Below are 23,349 nucleotides of genomic sequence, written 5' to 3' on the forward strand. Positions count from 1 at the left end.
CAGGCCCTCACCGCGGTGCCGTAGCCTCCTCGCCTGGTTCATCTGCATCTGCCTCTGGGAAAGGTGGATGATAACCTGCGAGGCGTTCACAAGTGCCACAACTGCAGCGATGGTCGCAGCGGGATCCATGCTCGCAGTGCTGTGGCGTCCGCGCTGTCACTGACCCGAAAAGTGCGCGAACTGATTTCCCGCCGGCGCTTTCAGGGAGGGAGGGAGGGCGGTAGTGACAGACGGATGACGACAATTACCCAAAAGCACCCTCGACCCTTTTTTTTTACCCAGAAGGCATTGGCGGCTCGACCCAGAATTCCAATGGGCAGCAGGGACTGCGGGAACTGTGGGATAGCTGCCCACAGTGCACCGCTTCCAATGTCGACGCTTTCCCCGTTAGTGTGGACTCACAAAGTCGAATTACTGTCCTTAGTGTGGACACACAAGTTCGACTTTGCAATATCGATTCCACATATTCGATTTAAGTGAAATCGAAATACCCTCGTAGTGTAGACATACCCTAAGAATACTTTTCAAAGGTTTACTGGACTATCAGAAGAAGGGGAAAAAGACATTGTGGTTATCCATCACTGAGGGAACAAAAAGGAAAGCAACTTTTGTATCCATGAATGGCAGATCCACAGCCACATGGGTTGGTGACACTGAAGGGTGGCTTTAGGTGAGAATCTGCCTTAGATAAGGACTGCAGCCTGTTACGTTCTAGTCACTAGAAAGCATGTTATACTTTTAGTTTTATTTGTAAACATTTTCTGTTTCTATTATCTTTGCTTAGTATCCCTTAAATCTCTGTTCTTTTTTAATAAATGTATTCTTAGTTTTTCTAGAAACTCATCTCAGTGATACGTTCTGTTTATAGACATAACCCAAAAGGACACTCAGATGGAGCCAAGTGTTTCTAATTTAAATGATCTCACTCAGCAAATAATCCTCAGCATTTCAGTGAATGGGGAAACGCTGTTACCCTGCCAGTTCTACACCAGACCAAGCAAGCTGCCTTTATTGCTGCTGTTGCCGTCAGCGCAGGCTCCTCTTTTGCTACCACACTTGAAACTCTCCCTTGGCTTTCATTCCGCTTGAGCTAACAGAATGGCAGGGTAGGGTTTCAACTTTCAGCTGCAAAAGTCAGAGTAGAGCCAGAACTGGCAGCAGAACACACACACACACACACACACACACACACACACACAATCTCTCTCTCGCCTCCCAGCCTCCCCCGCTCAAGAAAAATCTTCATCCCTCATCTAAGTCTCACTCCTCCCGCCCCAGAATGTAAAAGATGATATTGGTGGAAGCGATTAACATATTAAAATCACACACACAATAAATAAAAAGAACATGTGTGGGGTACTTAGCAATAATTCAAATTGCATATAAGCAGCAATAGCGCCACAAGCAACTGCATTATTAATTAGCTTTCTGCTGCAAAGGAATCTGTTCAGAGGACGGGCCTGGGCCACAAAGTTCAGATTAGACTCAAGCCTCCCTCTGATCTCAAACTGGTGTAAACCTGAGTAACTCCATTGACTACAACGGAGTCGCCTTGAATTCCCGTGGCGTAACCAAGATAAAGAGTCTGATCCAAAATGCGTCAGCCTTGAAATGGGGACACCACTTTTAACAACAACAAAAAGGTTATTAGTCTCCATTCTTTTTCAGTATTTAGCATCCTTGTTGAGACTTCCAACACTGATGCTAAATGTTGAGTGGCCCTTGCTCACCTAGAACTCAGCTCGTGCTAATATTTCACACTGATCAATGAACCACAAGAGTTTAAAAGTCTTTCAGTCACTACCAACCTGGACCAGTTTCAAACCAGTGACCATTAACCCTGAGCCCTCTGTTCAAGTTTTTATTATTTTTAGACAAACTGTAATTTGACAATCATTATTTTAGCTGTGCGAGTGTAAGATGAACACCTTGCCATGAAGATGGAATACAGGCTAACAATATCACAGAATGCATAGTGGACCAGACACTGAGGGGGTGGGTAAGAGGATATGGAACCCAAGTTATTATTGCTGCCAATAATGTGCCTGCTCTCTGATAACAGCAGACTTCGCTTTCCATGGCGGGCATCTTTCATGAGCACTCATTCATTTAACTCCATCCCCAAAAGTATAAATCTCACAGGGAGGCATGCAGTTTTCAACACTAAAAAACACGTTAGCCACGATTGTTTGTAGAACCAATGTTTCGATCTGTTTAATAAGATATCAGACTGATAAACAGGCATTTTAAGTGAAGCCAGAATGTGTTGCGATCTATACACTGAGGGTTACACTCAGTCCCTGCACAGAGTCCCTGAGGGAAATAAATCTAAGTGGGGCAAGAAAGGGTTGAGGTGGAAAGTCTGCGAGGCAAGGGGATGTTGTGACAGTGGAAAGCAGATGTGGCTTCCTGCCCACTGGGAAAGGGGTGCACAGGGGAACGGCAGTGCCCAAAGACTGGGTGGTGTTGGCTGGGAGCTGGCTTAATCAGCACTCAGAGGGATGCCTGGATTCAGTGCTGTCCCTCCGCAACTCCGCTGGCAGGGCTCCTATGGAATTCACAGTAGATTTAAAAGCATGAGAGAAGAGAACAGCAGCACTACTCTGGGACACAGGGCAAGGCTGATGCAAGGAAGTATAATTTACACATCCCAGCACCACCCTACACTGAATCTAGCGCCGAGCATATGGAGATTATAGGCTGATCCTGGAAACGTAATGACTCCTTACATAGGTCTGAAGCAGGTTCTGAAAATGGGACTTTAAGCCTCACACAGCCATTGTCATTTCAGTTAAATGAATATAACTCTACTTGCTGGTAACAGTATTAGGCTGTTGTCCTCTAGTGGCCAGCCATTAGAGAGGGATGTGACATCTTTGCCAGAGAGTTACTCTACTGAACACGGTGCTTCCTACTGGCGTAGTCTCATTGAAGGCAAAGGAACTATTCAAGGGAGCAAGCATAGCACTCAGATACAAATGCTTGTAGGTTCAGGATGCATGTTTCTAATTAATGCCATACTGAGGGTTGTTATACTGACATAAATCCTATCAATTGCTTTAGTTTAATATTGTTTCCTTAAGTCTCATGACTTTTGAGCTAGACAAAAGAATCATGAACGTTCCAATATAAAGTGAACTTTGCACAAAATCTACAAAACTTCACAGCAACTGGATTAGAAGACAACAAGAATAGCAGCAAATTTAGGGATCCGCCAACTGAAAAAGGAGAAGCTAATTTAGAGTCAATGGAGACAAACTCATTTAAAAAAATGTGCATCTAAATTCTTTGAGTTTGCAATAATTATTCCTTCAACTGTGACAGCATTAATATCCTAACGGCATTTTATGGAAGATGATAAACCAAGCTAAAGTGACTCTAAAATATGCAAGGGTTTCCATCCAATTTAGCTTTTAAAAGTCTCTCCTTGCTGCTACAGCATTAACTATATATGTTTACTATGATATTCTATCGGATTCTAGTGGAACATCACCAATATGCACAATTTATAATTCACATATACACAAAAATATCTGCTGGGAGGTGGAGAACAAGCTAAGATATAATACCTGAGTGCCGCAGTGAAGTCTCATATTGCTAAAACTTCATTACTTTTACCAAGTGTACTGTATAGAACATTTACTAGTGCATTAAGAATCATAATCAATAAATAATTAAAAACTAAACTACAATTGTCACAGTAAGCGAACTAAGTACATGTGATGATGCATTATCTTGCCTTTTATTGTACCGTATTGCTCACTTAGACCCCAATTCTGCAGGTGGGTGGAGCCCTATTAAAGTCAATGGAAGTTTACATAGAAACTGGGAACTACCCAAACACACCACATTGCAGGATTGACTTGTGAAGTTTGCATGTGACTAGTACCTTCCTGAGTATTGGGTCTTCTAGTAACTAGTGAGATTCTACTGCCATAACTTATCCTTGGATGCATGACACTATATACGAAGTGTATCAAAGCACTTTAAGATGCCTAAACCCAAAAAAAAACCTCTCTCTTTTGCAGTTGCTAAATATAATAAAACCTGTTGCCCCACAGAAGGGTTGTAGCGGAACCTCCTGCTTCAAAAAACACAAACCCCTACCATTTAAGCAAAAGGAGGTTCTTCATTAGCTGTTAGCAAAAAGCCCCATGAAACATAGTTGGGCCCTTCAGATTCCATCCAATGGAGGGTAGCGGTAAGCACATACACGTTTATTACAGTTTTATGCCCATTTTACAGATACTATGCCTCAGTGCGTCTGTGGTTAAAGAACACAAAGTCAATAATGGAACCAGAAAAAGAACCTGGTGTCCCCGCAAAACAGAGGCCTAATCCTATGATGTGACCTCTTTGGGGCATGGATCATCTTTTTGTTCTGTTTGTACAGCACCTAGCACAATGGGCACTAGCTGCAATACAAGTAACCACTATACCACACTCCCTTCACAAAGATGTTTATAAATAAAATATCTATGATAAAACAGCATTATCATGATTCATATGCACTGTTACTTTTGACTCCAATATTCTTGTTTAATTTATTCCTTCTTGATTAATGTAACAGGCAACAGCTCTGTTATTTATATTATATGAAATATATAGATTATATTATATTATATGAAAATGATGGCACTGGCTGCAGCTAAACACAATGTAGGCAGGGGCACTGCAGACTTCTACACAAAGTCCTGCATCAGTAGCCACTCAAAACGAGTTGGTTGCATCAATCCAATTCCTAGTGGACAATGTCCACATCACAAAATTACAATAGGGCTGACACAGTACTGTTCGGATTATAAGGACAGACAGACAGTAAGTATGTTTTTACCTTCCATATAGGGTCTAGATATCCATCACTTCTGAATCCTTTAGAAAATAATGTTCCTTCACCATAGGACGGCTAGATATTTTTTGTTGTTGTTACTCAATTATGGAAAGTGTGCTCACTGGATTAGGTCCCAACATCAGGTCTTGCATCTAATCTATGGTTGGTCTGGGAAGTGGTGACCAGGACTGATTTCCCCATTGAATAACAGAAATGGGTTGGTTCTAACACAATTTACAAGTAAGAGCATTTTGTTTTGCAACAGTACTCCCCACCACGCCAGGTGAGCTGCCCGTTGTGAGGATACAATTACCTATCTAGGCAGTAACAGGTGGAGAGAAGCTCCGATTACTCTTACTTTGAGTGACAAAGGCATGTGCACTAGCACACATCCCGTCCAGCAGGCGGATCCAGGACACAGAACTTTCTGCACGTTCTGCCCAAGGTTATCTGTATTCTTGCACAATGGAGCTCTGGTGGGAAGGGCCAGAAACAGAGATTCAAGGATGTCTAATGCATCCTGTCCAGTTCAGAATGTAAAGTGATATGTAGTGTAGCTAGCAATAAGGCCTTCTCAAATATAAATGGGACACTCCATTTCTGAAACGGCCCTTCCATAGCCTAAGGAGCCTATAAGTATAATTTAATGTGCAAGATTCAAGCAGGAGCTACTTACTCTTGCTGGAGATTTTCCACAGAAAAATCTAAAAGTAACCCTCGTATCAGGCCAATGTGGGGGGGGGGGGGGAAAGAGAGTTCCTAGCAGAGGTGATCCACAGACCAAGCACAGTCAGAAGTGGAACATAACCTACTAGGTTAGCAAGTCCATTTCGCGCCAGTGTAGGATTGTTCCCCACAATATGTTCTCCTGAGATTTTTCCAGGCCAAATTCTTCTTTATCTTGGTATTTTCATACTTCAGATATTTGCAGTGGTCATCATGTCCTCCCATTAACCAAGCCGTGCATATTTGGCTCTTTTAATTCTTTTAAGAATCCTTACAGCTCCCCTAGTAATTTTTGTTGCTTTTCCCTGAACTCCCTCCAATGTCCAATATGTTTTTGGTATTATGGAGCCCAGAACTCAATGCAATAATCAAAACACAGTCTCAACAGAACTGTATTGGCCTTTTTTGCTACTCTCCCATGTTTCCAATAGTAGACCATAAATTAGCTGTGTAACACTGCTCGGTCCCTTTCAGCATTTTAGAGATTGGCCAAAACCAGAAACCCTATACTACTTAGCCATTCAGTAGGGTTTGGATATCTGAACCTATCCCTATGATTTTGGTTCCTGGTCTGATCCCAAACTGCTTTTAGCTCGGATTCAAATGAGGCTGAATCATAAGGAGATTTCAGCCTAAGATTGTTGGCTCCCACATGCCACCATTTTGATACGAAGTCTCATCAGAACCTATCGCTAAATTTTAGAGCCATCCCAACTAAAATCATCTGTCTGTTTCAACCTCTAATCCAATCTCCAAACCTCAGCCTATAAACTAATCTAGATCTGAATCTAAATCATGTCCACAGGCCCATTGCTTCTCCAGTCTTCTCCTTCCCAGTATCTATGTTTTGGATTACTTTCCTCCAGATTTGTTAGCTGCATCTTTTTAAACAATCTAATTTTGCTATTTGCTGCCCACATTTCTAAAAGACCAGTTAGGCCAGAGAAATAAAACAAGGGGATCTATATACCTTTCCATTTAGTTTAATCTGCAAGGCTGTGTCTAAACTAGGAAAATTGGTCACGTTTAGAAATGTTTTAACTAAACTGTTTTAAAAACAGACAATTTTTCTAATCTAGGCATGGTCTGTATGTCATTTAAGCATGGTGTTACTCCAGTTCAGATCATTAATGCCAGAGTGCTGCAGGGAAAATGGGATAAATTACAACCTTGGTATTTCTAATGTAAAAGACAATTATACTAATGTCAAGAACACAAATGGCAATGAGTATTAAAAAATACAACTAGATGAATTTTATAATAGGATTATTTGTCTGATTTAATTAGCATGGATTACCTACTAAGAATGCTGCCATGAGCGCTAATTTCCTTGTAGCTTTTAGTTGTTAACCAAAAAAAAAAATTCTACTTTTTTATGGTGAATTGAAGAGAACTGCATTTTCTTTTGTGAAATGGATTCTTTCTACCTTCATGCACACTATTCTTTCAAATGGGATGAGGGATAGGAAAATTTTACAGGGGAAGGGAGATTATTTCTTAGTTTCTTTCAGTTACCAATTGATTAGCTGAATTATTAATAGAAAAGAGCCATCTCATGGACCTTAAATATTAAATAACTTCTATCCTCATCTCACCCACTTTATATTTTCCCTACTACACACTTACCATATTTCAGACAGTTCATCTCATCCCCACTTTTTAATCTTTTTTCCTATTTGCAAAGTAGACTGTGCAGGTTTTCTACGGCTATATAGAGTTCATGGTAATAAACCAGGATCAGACTCAAAAACCTCAGACTGTTTCAATTTCAACTACACACAGATCATCTTTAGCTGTCACTAGCATTAGATATCATGTGCCAGACCCTCACTGATTTAAGTGGAGCGATCCTCCATCAATTGTGGATCTAACCCCATATCCCTTTGTAGGTTACCACCATGGATAAACAAACTACCCAGTAAGGCCATTCTTATGTTCTTTAATTCAAGGTTAACCTCGACCTAACAGGTAATGATCATGTGATCTCTCTCCTGCCGTCCATCACCACCCTCTGACAAATAGAGGCTAGGGACACCATTCCTTACCCAGCCTGGCTAATAGCCATTAATGGACTTAACTCCTGTCTCCCCCCCACACACACACACAGCCACGGTCCCGCTCCAGGGATGGGGTGCAGACAGGGATAAGGTAGGGCACAAGGTAAGAAGCTTGGGGACCACTGTAATAGAGTATGATGATACACAGACAAACCCACTTGCCAGGACATTACAAGTGGACTGAAGCAATGGAGAAGGGCTGGACAGAAGGGAAGGATTAAATGTTAGGTTAGGGAAGGGAAAGGACCAAGTTCAAAACCAAAGTTCGCAACAGCATTGAGTTTTGAGCATAGGTGCTGGAACGAGAGGTGCTGGGGGTACTGCCGCACGTAGGGGTGCCAATTTTGATTGGACATACTCCTGGAGGTTTCATCACATGACAATCTTTAATGCAAGGTTAACCTTTAATTCCTGGAGACTCCAGGACAATCCTAGAGAGTTGGCAACCCTAGCCACACACCTTGGCTTGAAGTGGATTCCATTCTATACAGCAGTTTGGTTCTATAGCTCTCACCACCCCCACTATAAAAATTGCTCCAGCACCCCTGGTTTTGGGGAGGTTGAACTTTTGCATAAAGACTGATCTCTAGTTAGAAGAAAAACTGAAGGAATGTTTAAAGTGATAAGGAAGCAGAGAGATTGAGGGAGAGTCTAGACACGTGGAAGATGACAGAAGGCAAAAGAACAAAAAAAATAAAGGAAGACAGACATTATATAAATATCTTAAACATTTTGCAATATCATGCAAAATTAACCATAAATGGCTGCAGCATTTATGAGCAGGATATCAGAGACAGTGATCAGCAAATGTGGCGGGACGCTTATGTGGCCTTGGTGCAGCCTTAAGACTGATAGTTGGCCCCAACTCAAAAGCTGGAGTATTATTTACAAAGTGCCAAACATGCACTAGGTGCCTTTTCAACAGTCACGGATGAAGAACTTGCCTCGGCTCCAAGATGCTTAAAATCTGAGGCCCTGAGTCAGCAAAACACTTAAGGGCATGCTTAATTTCCACTGGGAGTAAGTGAGTCCGACTCCAACAGTTCTTAGGCATGCACTTAAGTGTTTTGCTCTACTGAGGCCTAAATAGAGAAGACCAGGGAGCAGGGATGGGATTCACCAGAAAAGCAAAGGGATGGATCAGCGTAGTTGAGTACACAGCCTGCTAGCTACTTGTTTTCTGGGTTTGTTTAGCCCTAACTAATTTCCTTCGCACTCCCAGAGGGATAATGAAAGTTTCTATTGTTATTAGAACACACATGCTCAGAAGTACTTTGATTGGCTAACCTATCTGAAAAATACATAGAACAAAAATACACAGTATACAATGTAAACTCTTGTTCATTTGTTAAATCAAATGATAGGTATGTGCAGTTTGGGCATAATTCATCAAATAGCTATCCATGTTTTGGCACTCAACTAAAAAAAAAAACCTCAAAAGGACAGATATTTGCAAAATTATTCATTTGCTGCATATGCATCATCATGCCAACACCACATACTATGTTATAATGCACATTGAAGGAAGATTTAATGAGGTCCTCAAGAGGAGATTATGTGTATTCATATCTTGGGTTTTCATCTCCTAATGGCAACAACCAATTTATATAAATAAAAGTGATCAATCAAACAAGACCAAGTTTTTTGTGGTGGATGAAATCAGATTCCAGATTCTTTATGCTTCTCTAGAAGCTCCCGGGAGGCATTTTCCCCTCCCCTCATAAGTACACCCTAGTATAGTCGAAGTCTCTGGGATAACAGATGGTGTTAAGAGAAGAGGGGAAAAGCAATTTCCATATAAACAGTTGAAATAAAAAAGGGTCATGGCACAGCGACCAGCAACATTCACCTCCTGTTTAAATCCCCTGAGAAGCATCCTTAGTTTTTAACATCTGTGCAGGCTATATTTACCCTCAAAAGCATGCTCTCCTAAAAAAGCTTCAAGCCCATCTATCACACTGGATTGACACAGTTTCAGTCACTGGAAATGTGACAATATGCAAACTCCACTGTTTAACTAGGAAGCACATGGTTGTTTGATGAATAAGGATAACTGTGTTCTTACCATGAGGCCCTCAATCAGAACTACCACTGTAGAAGGACTGCTTTTGGACAGAGTAACTGGTTCTGGGCAAACAAAAACACTGCATATGGTTCTTCAAATACAACCACCAACTTTTCCAAGTTGGTATTGTATCCATATGGCACTGCATAGGAACCAGTCTACAAAGACAAAATTTACTGTGTCAGGACATAGCACTGTAGCGTAGACGCTTCCTACATGGACGAAGGTTTTTTCCCCCCCCCACCATCAATGTAGTAAATCAACCTCTCCAAGAGGCGGTAGCTAGGTCATCAGAAAAACTCCTGTGTTGGCCTAGCTGCCACTAGTGGTTAGGGCAATGTAATTACATCACACTGGGCAAGAACATTTTCACAGCCCTGAGCAATGCGGCTAGGTTGATCTAATTTTTAGGTGAACGCCAGGCCCCGGGTTCTATTCCCAGTTCTGCCATTGACCTGCAGTGATATCTCAGTCAAATTTCTCCCCCTTTCTTGGCCTCAATTTCCCCTCTTACTCTTTGTCTGTCTGGTCTAGTTAGATTGCAAGCTCTTTGTGGCAGAGACTGTCTAGGTGTTTGTACAGCCTCTAGCACAAGCTGGGTCCTCTAGCCGCTACTGTAATAGGAAGTGTTGTTTGAACACAGGGACCATCTCTCTCCCTGTGCTGCAATTAAAAAAATAGACCTGAGTGTTCATCTATCACAACTGCTACCTGAGAGAGGAGGAGGAGGAGGAGGAGAAAATCTTCTCCCTTCCAGCGGAGAGAGTGCCACTTTGAAGAACGAATGAGCAAAGAGCCCAGCCTTGGAGGAGGAAGAGAATACCGACAGTTTGGGCTTTGGTGCCTCACACCAGCTAGGCATGTTTCTTAATTGCCGTTGGCTAACATTCCATATTGACATTGACACAGTTCCAAGCAGGCTTTGAAGTTAATACTTCACTGAGGTGGAGAAGTAGAACTCTCCCACCTTAGCTGGAGATAATTTCCTGACAGGTCAGGTTAATAGTGCACCATTTTAAAAGGTTCTTGGCAATGGGAATTTTGCCCAATAAATTATCTCAGGATTTGTCCGATTCGGTTACGTAACACTTCCCATCCCCCCCTCCCCCCAAAACATGAAACTGAGCCTAAAACTAGCTGACAGCGTCCCTTTATTATTGGAACAAGAAAGATGGCATGCTAATAGCTTCTGAAATGCAGTTCCTGTGTGTTTATTTTGCAGCTATTCAGTTCAACAGCTAAAAAAATATTCTGGAGTTTCCAAATTCGTGGGAGTTGCTGTTTCTGATTTTGTTAAAGGTGTATCATGAAACGAGCCAGTAGAATATCATACAGCAAACCTATTCAGCAGTCAAGCAGCAGTGTCTGTGCCCAGCATCAGTAGAACTGCAGCATGTCATCAATAACTATTCAACAATCCCCAGCGTCTCTTTAAAGATTCTTAGATTCCTTCCTTCCCAATTGTCAGCTATTAAAAAGAGGATCAAAGAACAGCACTGGAGATGGAAATTGTCTACTAGGAATCTATACCCTGTATCTATCCTTCTGGGAGGACTGTTTCCCAGAAAATAAATTTATTTCTTTAACCAGCCTAGTTTTGTAGGTCTTCAGGAAGGGGGGTTGAAGGTTAGGTAAAGCTCAACTGATGTAAAACCTGCTTCCCCACATTGGAAAATACTGCGTTAGAACAGGTGACAAACAAGATGTTAAAACGTGACTTGCATTCTGTGTAGAAAAAGGACTGTTGCATTTCATGTCACATCAGCTGGTTCTGATTTATTCCAGGACTAACCATAACTAGAGCTGATTGAATAATTAAGTTTTTAGTTTGGTGGCTGAACTAGACATTGTTTGACCCAAAACAATTCCTCCTTCCCTCCCCTCCCCCCTATGTTTGTAGGTGTTTTTGGCCTCATTTTTTAAAATAAATCTCGCGACATTTTAAAACAAATGTCATTTTGAAATGAAAGGTCAAAATGTTTCATTCCAACCTTTTGGGGGGTGGGGGGGGCAGGTTGTCATATTTTCTCCCTGGAAGAAACTATTTGATCAGTTTGACTCAGAACTATTCCCAAGTTCAATCAACTATTCCCAAGTTCAATCAACCAAAAACTGCCGTTTTTGGTGAACAAACTATTCATCCAAAAACTTTTGCCCAGCTCTAACCAGGACTAGCCATTTAAACTTATTCCTTTCTATGTACCTCATCTTTAAGTTTCCAGTAGTAGCTGTTTGCAGAAGGCTGCCGCCATTTAGCAAAGCAGAGATGATGCAGTATGTTCCAGAGGAGATGCAGTGCTTTCCATAATTGGCAATAAAAATTACATAGGCTGGAAATATAGGACTGCACTCTGTGGACAGTATACAGAACAAAAGAATCCAACTTCGATACATGATTCTCCCGGAGCAGGGCTTGAAAAACCCACTTGCCCTTGGCAAATAGGAATCTGCGGTGAGATTTTCAAAAGCACCTGAGTTTGGAGCACAAGTCCCCCCTGAATTTCTGAAAATTCAACTTTAGTACAGGTAGTAGAACTGTTAGTGCATGTTAATCAAGATCCTTAACAGAAGTTCTCATTAGGAAACCCTAGGGATGGAATGAATCTTTCATTCATAAAGGAATATATCACACATATTACTGGCATGCAGATATTCATCTCTTATGGGCAAGCCCAAAGCAGCCACAGAAGAATAAATATGGTCACCATCAGCTTGTTCCATGGGAAGCAGCATAGGAAGGAGAGGACATATCTGGGGGACATTCTGATCTACCCCTCTGAACAAGGAGCCAGCATTCACTCTTCCTGCATTGGTGCTCTGGGTACGTACAGACTGTAACAGTATTGATACCCAGGAAAGCTACCCTGCCCCTGGCTTGAGGGCACTTGACTATGCTCTCTACTCCTATTTAGTAACTATTTGTTTAGCTATCTAAGATAGATGGCACTTTTCCTCCAGTGCAGCATTGTTTCAAACAAACCTGTTCAGCCTTGCTCCAACCCTCCTCCTGTGAGGAGTCTAGTGACAGGCAGCTGATGTTTTGACTCGTATGAAATGCATTTTAATGGAGTATCTCCTTAGAGAGTGATCATTCGCCCATTGCAATCACTGATTTCAATGAGCACAGGATTGGGATGCGAGAGCCTGATCCTCAGGTGCACCTTCATCTGGAGTAGCAGGTTTCACACATTTCAGGATCAGCCCTTCTTTTGCAAACCGGGTCACAGGCATTTAAGTAATCAATGCAGTGTCTAGGCAACAATATGTAATATTCAACACTGAATCTCTAGCTATCAGAAAAAGGTCCTTGGCACAATGATAAAAAAAAAACACTTTAAAAAAATAGCCAAGGGGAAACTTGACAGTGGATCTTCTGGGGATTGAAATACGACTCATTTTGGAACAGAAGCATAAGAGGGGATGTGAGCGCACTGTTGAAATGACAAAACAGGTTCTGATTTAAATGAAGCAAAGGCATTTCTGCTCAAAATCGCACAGTTATCAAATGCCAAAGAGACTTTCACAGATTAGTTAATATGCTCATGTTTAACCCTGAAACTAGGCAAGATCTAACTATTTCAGACAGCAGAGGGGAAAAAAGACTGACTCATCAAAATGCAATCATGAATAATCCCAGAGCAGTCATGTTTATGTCTTCCATTCTTTAAACTCTTTACAGCAGAAAGACTTTGCCAGCCCTTCCCTTCACTAACACTGAGTTTCACAGTTACATTTTAGAAATATTGGATTTTAAAAGATGAAAATTAAAGACAAAAGTATTTCTAAGACATGCGATTAAAAACCTTACACCAACATGAAATATCAATGTATTCCATGCAAGCCCATTAAACTATTTTTTATATAGTATAGCAAACAGTGGCTACATAGATTCCACTGTCACACTTAAGAGCAAAGCCAGGAAATTCAACCTCATTTGAGCTAAAGGTGTAATGTTAGTTGTAAAGGGGTAGGCTTTTGTAGTCTCTGGAGGGAGACATGCTCACTGTTAACGCTTGTCTAAGTTAAGGCAGACAGGACATGTCAAATGATGATTACAGGCTCAAGGAGAAGAGTGGATAGCAGTCACATCTATTGGTAATATACACTCATCATGGAGGTTCAAAGATTATTGTGTGTATGTGCATACATAGGTTTGCAGACTGCATGGAAGTGGTATATTTTTAAGAAGGGACTTGAAGGAAGAGAGTATGTGGCAAAACAGAGAATTGGTCAGAGAGAGCTCTAACCATAGGTGAGTAAAGGCAACAAGATGAGTTGTTAGTTGCACAGTTTGGTTGGAGGACTAAAAGTAGCTCTCTAAAGAAGACTTCCATTCTTCCTTTCCCCTTCACCAAGTGCGTAGCATATGATCAGTGCCTCTTTTCTAAAAAGAAACTACTGAGCTACTAAGCTTTATTGCTATATCTCAATGCTTTCTACAGACAACACAGACCATGTCATCAGAACCTACCGTTTAGTGTCGGTTAGTTTTATTATTAGGAGCACTCTTGAAGGTAGGCTTGGAATCAGAGATCGACACTAAGGAGGACAGAGCTATTTTAAGAGGACAGAATCAGGTTGTAGTAGGACGAGAGCCTGAGACATAAGCCCTTGTATCAAAGGCCTGGTATGAAGCCTGAGGCCTGGGCTGAAGTAGTGGTCAAAGTTTTACTGATATAAAGCAAAGACAAACTGTGAGTAAGAGGCAGGACCTACTCACAGAATCTGGCAAGAACAGGGCTGATATTGCAGAAATACACATTCCTAAGAAGTGCTACGCACAGAGTACTCACACAAACACATCCTGATATCAAGTGGTTCCAGAACATCCCGATATCAAGGATGGTACAAAAACATTCCCCAAGGATAAGAGAAACACACTGACCCCTCCTAAAAGATAAGGTCTGGATGACAGTACATAATAGAGATGTTTTGATTGAACCAACATGAACAAGGCAATGGGTAATAACTAGCCATGTCAGGGAGCAGTAACTAACTTCGTCAGAGGGGCAGCATGTAACTTGTTTGTATCAGGGTATAAAAATGTATCTCAGAGGAAGTGTCTTTGTCTAGCCTAGGAAGGAATGAAAAGTCCCACCGTTCACTGAGCTGATCCATTGTTACGGGCATACATGTATAAGTTGTCCAATAAAGTCTGCGGAATACTAGTACTGTGCTTCATTGACAATAAAGCTGGCCTGGTGCCTTCGTACCTTAACGGATCTTATGATCATTGGGCGGTTCACTCGAGGTCTGCTGTGCCAACTGTCTGCGCAGAGCTGGGATAGCACACAGGGAGAACACACACACACAGCCAAACATCTAACCACACTGGTGACCCACGACCACTGATCTGGTAAGTAAGCGAGCTGTCCTTTGTAGAATCGTGATCTAACATGACAAAACCATGAGCTAGGGAACTCCCTTATCCCCTCCCTGCATATCCCCACAGAGTTTGATGAAATTTGGACCTGCTGGATTGCCAGCAAGGGGAGCCCATATGAATTTAAAAAAGAACATGGGGAAACATGGACTGGAATATGTAAAGTAATGGCAGAAACTGAAGTTTTGAAAAACATTAACAAAAGTAAAAAATGTAGAATATTGCAATTAATGGCCATAGCAGTAAAATGGCTTAAACAACATGCCACAATACTGGCCAGGCAAGTCATGGAAAGAAACAAGGAAGTCGAAGAGGTAACCCAGACTTTGGAAGAAGCATCCAGGTTGTCAAGCACTGGAAAGCCCAAAATCAATTCTTTCCCTTGGCTTGGATAGGAGTTGGATCAAGCCCTAATCTTGTTTAACCACACACACACACACACACACACACACCCCACCACCACCACCAACACCACACTACCTCTGAAAAAAAAAAAAAAAAAAAAGTTTTTAAACTAGTCATCTGTACTAATTTGCAGAAAGCATATCTGAACCTGGATTTCACTCGTTACCCACCCCTCAGGAAAAATGCAGATAAGGTTTTAATATGGAAATTAGGTACAGAAAGCCCTAAGTACAAAAGCTTGTGTGACAGTAGCACACAGTATTGCTGCATATGAAGATTGAGCTTGAGTAGTTATACGCCTGTTATCTGGAGTTTCTTTCAAATGCATACGGTTCTTCCTCAACATAAGCTTTCAGCCCCAGGAGCTTCCCAAATGAGACCATCTGGAAGGAAACATGGCAGAGACAAAGAAGAGAAGGAAAGTTCATCTCTTCTCTCAGACCTTTTTTTGTTAGTAGCCGGCAGATGCAGATGCATCTTTGCATGCTTATGATCTTAAACATCAGCTTGATAAGACTGAATATCCAGAGATGTGAGAGGGTTTCCAAACAATAACAAACAACAACAACTTAGAGGAAAGGCAAGTCTATACTTTTGGTTCCATAGAACAAAGGCATCACAAATCCATTCTTGCCCTGTATTCCCCTGGATAGAATTCCACACTGCCTCACTTCTTGAGTAGTCATTTACACCAGTGCAATGTGGGTGTAACGACCATTTTGCTCTGGTAGAACTGTACATCCATTTTGCACAAGTGTAAGTGACTATACAAGTAGTAGAAAAAGTCAGGCCCTCCATCTCGCCTCTCGTTTTCTGTCTCTCTTCCTCTCCCTTTCCAGGTCTAATCTCCCATGTAGGATGCAACCACCAGAAGGAAACACGATCACACTTAATCAAGGCCAGTAATGACATGTCAACCAGTAGAGGACAGGATTTTGGAGAATCACGTGAAAGACTTGGACATTATCATTCAGATGTTTATTCCATTTTGTATTAGGTTCTGCTCCATATTCTCTGCCCTCTCCTCCCCCCCCACCCCACCCCACCCATATACACACACACACTTCCTTTTTGGAATTATATCTTTTAAAGGCGGTTCTATTCTGAAAAGAGTGATTCTGTAGAAATGGCACCTTCTTACCTCGGCAGAAGATTCCAAGTACACTGAGGCTCATCTGCTGGCTCCTTAAAAAAAAAAAAAAAAGTTACTGATTTTTTTATTTTTTACTCCATACAGCCCTACAGAGTCAGTATATGTGAGAGAGTGAGCAGGATTGTACTCTTGCTTGTGGATCATCAACAAAATTGCATGCTAAGTTTCAATCAGTTACACCTGTGCAAACCCACTGAAGGCAATAGGGTTGCATCAGTGTCACCGAGGGCAGATTTTGTCCGGCAGAATGTCTAGTGCTAGCTATGAGTCATGAGAAGGAAAAGACCTCACTTGACACTCACATCCCCAGGCTGATCTTGCAAGGCTGGCAGATAGAGAAAGCATCTCTTTCATTGTGAACAGAGTACATTTGATCTGGAGACACTGAGACAAGCACGGAGCCCTATAAGCCACTTTTTAGAGTCACTTTTCAAAACTGTACCACCCCGAGACCCCCGTTCAGCAAGATACGTCAGCATGTGCCTAACTTCCAGCACATAAGCAATCCCATTGACTTCACTGAGACTAGTCAAATGATTAAAGTTTGGCACATACTTAAGTACCTCGCTTAATCAGGGTCTAACATAACAGGGCTGCACACAGATTCTTGTAATCTATGATTTAATCTAGTGCCTTGGTATATATAAATAACTTTATTTAGAAAAGTCATTACTTACAGGGCCTGCTGTAAATCTCACTAGGATTTAATTTGCTAGTTTCTCAGAGATCATTGCAGCCTTAAAAAAAAAAACTTTATATAAATTAGTTTTAGAAAGAGTAAAACAAACAGTGACGGCTACATTTATCTGTGCAACAACTGTCAACCTGGTCATCATTGGGGATTGAAACTATGACCTCCAGAACAAAGAGCAGGACCACTACAGCTTGAGCTGAAGGACTAAACCCTATAGCTCAGTGGCTCTCAACCTTCCCAGACTACTGTACCCCTTTCAGGAGTCTGCTTTGTCTTGCATAGCCCAAGTTTCACCTCACTTAAAAACTACTTGCTTACAAAATCAGACATAAAAATACAAGTGTCACAGTCACAGTGTTACTGAAAAATTGCTCACTTTTTCAGTTTTACCATATAATTATAAATCAATTGGAATATAAATATTGTACTTACATTTCAGTGTACAGTACATAGAAAAGTATAAACAAGTCATTGTATGAAATTTTAGTTTGTACTGACTTCGCTAGTACTTTTTATGTAGCCTGTTACAAAACTAGGCAAATATCTAGATGAGTTGATGCAACTATGGAAGACCTCTGCGTACCCCAGCGGTACTCATACCCCTGGTTGAGATGTAGCAGCCTTATCTCCTCTGTGGATCAGGCTCAGAGGGAAATGCATAACACACTGTACAACAGATTACCTATGCACATGTGAATAAGATGAACACCACACCAGTCTCCTGATGTGGGAGAATCTTTACATACCTAGTCACAAGAGTATTAGGCCTTGTGTACACTTACTTTGGATATTAGGAAAAACTTTTTCACTGGGAGGGTGGTGAAGCACTGGAATGGGTTACCAAGGGAGGTGGTAGAATCTCCTTCCTTAGAGGCTTTTAAGGTCAGGCTTGACAAAGCCCTGGCTGGGATGATTTAGTTGGGAATTGGTCCTGCTTTGAGCAGGGGGTTGGACTAGATGACCTCCTGAGGTCCCTTCCAACCCTGATATTCTATGATTCTACAGAGTATTGTCGACAAAAGACAGATTTTGTTGACAAAACAGTGAATGCATACAAACTGCGATGAAACTTTTTCTGGCAAAAATGCCCTGTTTTGGCGACAAAATAAAACCACCTCGATGAGAGACATAAGGCTTTTTGCGCTAAATTTTTGTTGACAAAGTGCCAGTGTAGACACTACACTTGATTTTATCGCTCTAATTGGCCTCCAGGAGGTGTCCCACAATGCCCAACCTGACCGCTCTGGTCAGCAGTTTGAACTCCACTGCCCTGCAGCCAGGTAAACAACCATCCACCCCTCCCCCTTAGAAGCCCTGGGAATTTTTGAAATTCCATTTCCTGTTGGCTCAGTGTGGAAAGGCCTCATTGCATCTTCCCAAGTGACCATGCGGCTTACTGCAGCAAACGCTCACCCACTTGGCTCTGCTCAGTATATGGGCAGAGGAGGCTGTGCGGTCCCAGCTGTGCCTGAGCCGTAGGAATTTTGATACCCACGGGCAGATTTCTTGAGGCTTGTGCAAAAAGGACTATGATCGGGACACGTTGCAGTGCAGAGCGAAGATAAAGGAGCTGAGGCAGACGTACCATAAGGCGAGGGAGGCACCTAAGACCTGCCGGTTCTCTAAGGAGCTGGACACGATCCTTGGTGGCGACCCCACCTTCACCGCCAAGAGCCCTGTGGATACTTCGGCAGGCCTGGAGGCAGCGGAAAAAGAACCTAACTCTGAGGACAAAGTCATTGAAGAAGAGGTGGAATTAGACAATTATGTGGTGTTCCCGGTGGGGTCACCCGGTGGGGCAGGCAGCCAGGAACTATTCTTCACTCCAGAGGTGTGTAGCCAGTCGCAGCAGTCGCTCTCCGGGGAGCAAAAAGCAGAAGACGAGACACCTGGTAAGTGGCTGTGGATTGTTTAGTGTGGAGGTAGGTTCAGGGTATAGAAATGTGGGAGGCTGGCCGTGTTTCTGTGAGCTGGACATTTCCCTGTGCAGCTAATCGGTACGGCGGAACAAGGTGTTGATGCACACCGAGATCTCCCGGGAATCCTCCAGAGAGATCTCCAGGAAAGTTTCCTGGAGGTACTCGGCAAGCCTCTGCCAAAGGTTCCTTGGCAGAGCTGCTTTGTTCCTTCCCCCATTGTAGAAAACTTTCCCATGCCATTTGGCAATCACTTGTGCAGAGACTAAACCGGCACACAGGCGAGCAGCATCCGGACCAGGGTGGAAGCCACAAGCGTGTAATAGATGTACCTGCTTAGCCTCAGTAGTGAGAGATCTGCTACGACCCCCGCCTGTGAAAAGCGCGGGAGAATTTTAGAATTTTTCCCCTAGTCGGCTGCACCACAATCCTTGAAGAGTGCTCTTTTCCCCAAGTAGAGCCCCTTGCCAACACTCACCATGCTTTGGGTGTTCGCAGAGATGTGTGCTTCCCAAGGGTCAGTGAGAAAGTGATCATTACGTTACCATAGGTGTGTTGCACTGAAATGTTTCAATACTGTGCGTAAACTTAACAATCATGCTTCTGTGCATTGTTCCTTGTGCTTCGGCAGATGTGGCCTTGAGGAACACCCCACACACACTGGCCAAGCGTCTCCGCCAGATAAGAAAGCACCGAAGACAGAGCAAAGAAGACATGTTCTGGGAGGTACTGCACTTCTCCAATGCAGAGAAAAGGGAACTCAAGGAGTGGAGGGAAGAAAAGGCAGGACAGAAAAGAAAATCAGGAGTTTATTAAGGATGCTGTTGAGCAGATGATTAAAGTCATGGAGGAGCAAACACAGATGCTGAAGTCCTTAATAATGGTGCAGAACTAAGCAGATGCATGCATGCCTTCTCCTGCAGCACATTCAGAACTCTTTTCCATGCCCCCCCAAACTCTGCCCACACAGTCCTTTCCAAGACTTCTCGGTTTCCCCTTCACTCCACCCCTCTGTAGTGCAGACAAGGCCTTAATTAATGGTGGGGTTTCCAGCCTTAAAGCCGAATTTCCTGTACGCTAGTGTAGTTTTAAAATGAGTTCTATAATGTTACCTTAATCTTTTTGTCATCATCGTTTAGTAGCATCTTTTAGCTACTGAAATGTTAAGTCAGGGGTGATAGTTTAAGAATAGGTTTAGGTCTGAAGCCACAATCCATTAAATCAGGGATTTGTGTATAGTTATATAAAACATGAACTCAACAGCATGCTCCTATAATTTTGCCACACCCACAATATTGTGTTTAGCTAGTGTGTTAAGTCGAAACAGGCCTTTTCAAGAAAGCCTCCCTCGAGGAAGGGCACCTACAACAAAGTTACATCCACAGACCCTTGTTCATTAGGGAGCAGAGAGAAACTGCAGCATTTTTGTTCTATAGAGAGATACTTAATTGTACAGCATTTAGATATCCAGCTGACAGGCATCTTTCTACAGGAATAAGCTATACACATATAAGAACCTTTATATCAGTATAACTACGCTCACATTAGGAGTTGTAGAAAATTAACTATTTCTCTATTTAAAAAAAAAAAAAAAAGAGTCACACTCCTAACCAAAAAGTGTGTAGATCAGGCTTTAGAAATGCCCTAACATGGGCTGGGCAGCCTAACCAATGGGTCAGTGTTATTACAGTATCTGCTGGACCTATAATCTGATCTGCTTGAAGAACGTTGACATTTGACTGAACACAGTTGAGCGGCTGGGCCATTTTTATTAGAGACCAGCCTGCACCCCAGAGTTTAAAGCAGGATTCAGAACCCTTCTCGGAGATCACCAATGTTCCTCTGCAGGATTTTGGACACAGACACAGGCACGCGCTTAAAGGATACTCAACTCTGGGGTTTTATTCAGATCCTAATAGAGATAGGAGCCATTTGTAGAAGTAAGCTGGATTCCAAACCCCACTTCCTGAAGTTCAGGCTGTTCAGAGTTAAGGTTTTGGCTCAGGCCCATCCCTGATTTCATTTCTAATTTATCCCTTCAGACCCTCACTCCCAAATATCACCCCCAAAATTAAAGCTGCCAGTAGCTAAAACAAAGGTTTTAAGGGATTGGGCAAAGAACACAACATTCCTGTCTGCGTGCAATGAAAACAGTTTGAACAAGCTTTCAAAAGGTCATTATTATGACAAACTCCCAGAAACAGGTCATCTATTTTCAATTACAGCTGTGTAATTCAGCTTATTTCAAGCCCAATACTTTTGTTAAATTTGCTCAGTTTCCCTGAATAGCTTCCAGAGTACTAAGAACACCTTGGCCCCCCACACTGGCTGCCACCCGAAGCCAGGTCAAACTGAGCAGTTTGGCTGAGATGTTGGGGTTCTGGATGTCTTTGTACAAGGAAAATCTGAGAGCATCATTTTTTCCAGTTACACCGCATTCCATGGAGCACCAAACTCTGTATAAGGCAGGAAAATGCTCAGATTCCCAAGTGCATTACAGTTATAAATGTGTCTTTGTCCTAAAGGATCATTCTGACTGAAAATGTTAATTAACTGAATTGCTTCATAACTGTGAAGCAACCTGTGGAAATCGATCTGTTTAAACGGAAGAGGAAAATACACACAGACCACCTATTGCAAGCAATATGGCTTTTCCATCTAATACTTATGACTTCTGTTAAGAACTCCACATATTCTTTTGTCCTGTCATTTTTGTTGATTCAGAATTCCAGGATCAGTGCAAGGCATATTAGCTGTCAAGCAAATAGATGGGAGACAAAATAGAAGAAATTACTGCAGGGAAGGAAACAGTTGACATTCCTTCAGCACTTGTCAATACCCGTCACCTAGAGAAGAACTCTTCTGGGGAGTTTTTAAAAGCAGTCTATAGAAAAAGTTCTCTCTGCTATAGACTTTTATTGGACTCTCACCCACACCAAGAATTTCTATAGAACTATTAGTTTCATTTCCATTCAACCCTATAAGGTTTTTCCAAGAGGGTAATATAGGCGTGTCTAGAACAGTGGTTCTCAAACTTTTGTACAGGTGACCCTTTTCACATGGCAAGCCTCTGAGTGCAACCCTTTCCCCCCCCCCCGCCCCCCCATACATTAAAAACACTTTTTTATATGTTTAACACCATTATAAATGCTGGAGACAAAGTGGGGCTTGGGGGTGGAGGCTGCCAGCTCACAACCCCCCAGGTAATATCCTTACAATCCCCTGTTTGAGAACCTCTACTCTAGAACAATAATATTTGCAAATGGGTAGCATTTATCCATAGCCTCATTTCACAGTGGTGTAAACTGAGGCAGAGAGATGAAGTGTCTTGAGCAAGGTCACAAAGCAAGTTAATGGCAGAGAGGCGAACAGATCTACAGACTCCCAGTATGATGCCCTGTCCCCTGGATCATGCCATCTGCCCCTCCTTTCTTCCTTTCCACAAGAGAGACTTCCCATCAAAAGAAGCAGGTTAGTTTGTGGTTATCAGATTATAAACCTGTTCCAACATTTTTCCCCTCTACAGATTAGAAGTTTTGCTGAACTGTGGAGTCCAGGTACGGATCTACATTCTTACAATGTTAGGAAGCATTTTCATTTTAGCCATTAGAATTAGAGAGGGTTCTGACCCAAAACCCTGGCTCCAATTCATTCCCTTTCTCCTCATGAAGATTTCCTACAGTTTCTGCACTTCGAGCAACGTAAAGTCCTTAAAGCTCTTTCACAAACCAACCGTAAAATGCCACCAGATCAAAATATTTGCATTTAACATTCTTGTTGCACTCGCATTACACTGGAGTAAACGACTGTACATGGTGGAAGGCAACAAGGAATCAGATCCTCTTATTCTGCTTTCCATAGTCCACTTAGAATATGAGCTCAAAGTTATTGGTTCAAAGCTAGCCCAGCTCTTCTGGCCCATGCTGTGACATGATCATCAGCTCCCTTTTCCTCCACTGAAGTATGTAATATGCGCTGAAGTACATTCATTTACCCAGCTTTCTTTCAAACATCCCAAGAATATCTTTTTGAACTGCAATTTGCTTATTCTCGATGCCCCCTCTTGCATACACACTTTTCAGTATCAATCTGCATACTTTTGCAGGTGACTGAAGGCAG

The 23,349-nt window shown here is 42.2% G+C and overlaps 1 protein-coding gene across 1 annotated transcript in view; it reads right to left on the reverse strand.

Annotated features, from left to right (window-relative positions):
- PAK1 (p21 (RAC1) activated kinase 1) overlaps positions 1-16,643 on the reverse strand; it is an 84,668-nt gene extending 68,025 nt beyond the window's left edge. Inside the window, exon 1 of the mRNA XM_024200642.2 lies at positions 16,609-16,643. The gene's annotated coding sequence lies outside the window, so the exon portion shown is untranslated. The remainder of the gene's footprint in view (positions 1-16,608) is intronic.
- Positions 16,644-23,349: the final 6,706 nt, after the last annotated feature.

Source organism: Terrapene carolina, unplaced genomic scaffold (genome assembly GCF_002925995.2).
Source record: "Terrapene carolina triunguis isolate 2854851 unplaced genomic scaffold, T_m_triunguis-2.0 Scaffold97, whole genome shotgun sequence".
Classification (NCBI taxonomy): Eukaryota; Metazoa; Chordata; order Testudines; family Emydidae; genus Terrapene; species Terrapene triunguis.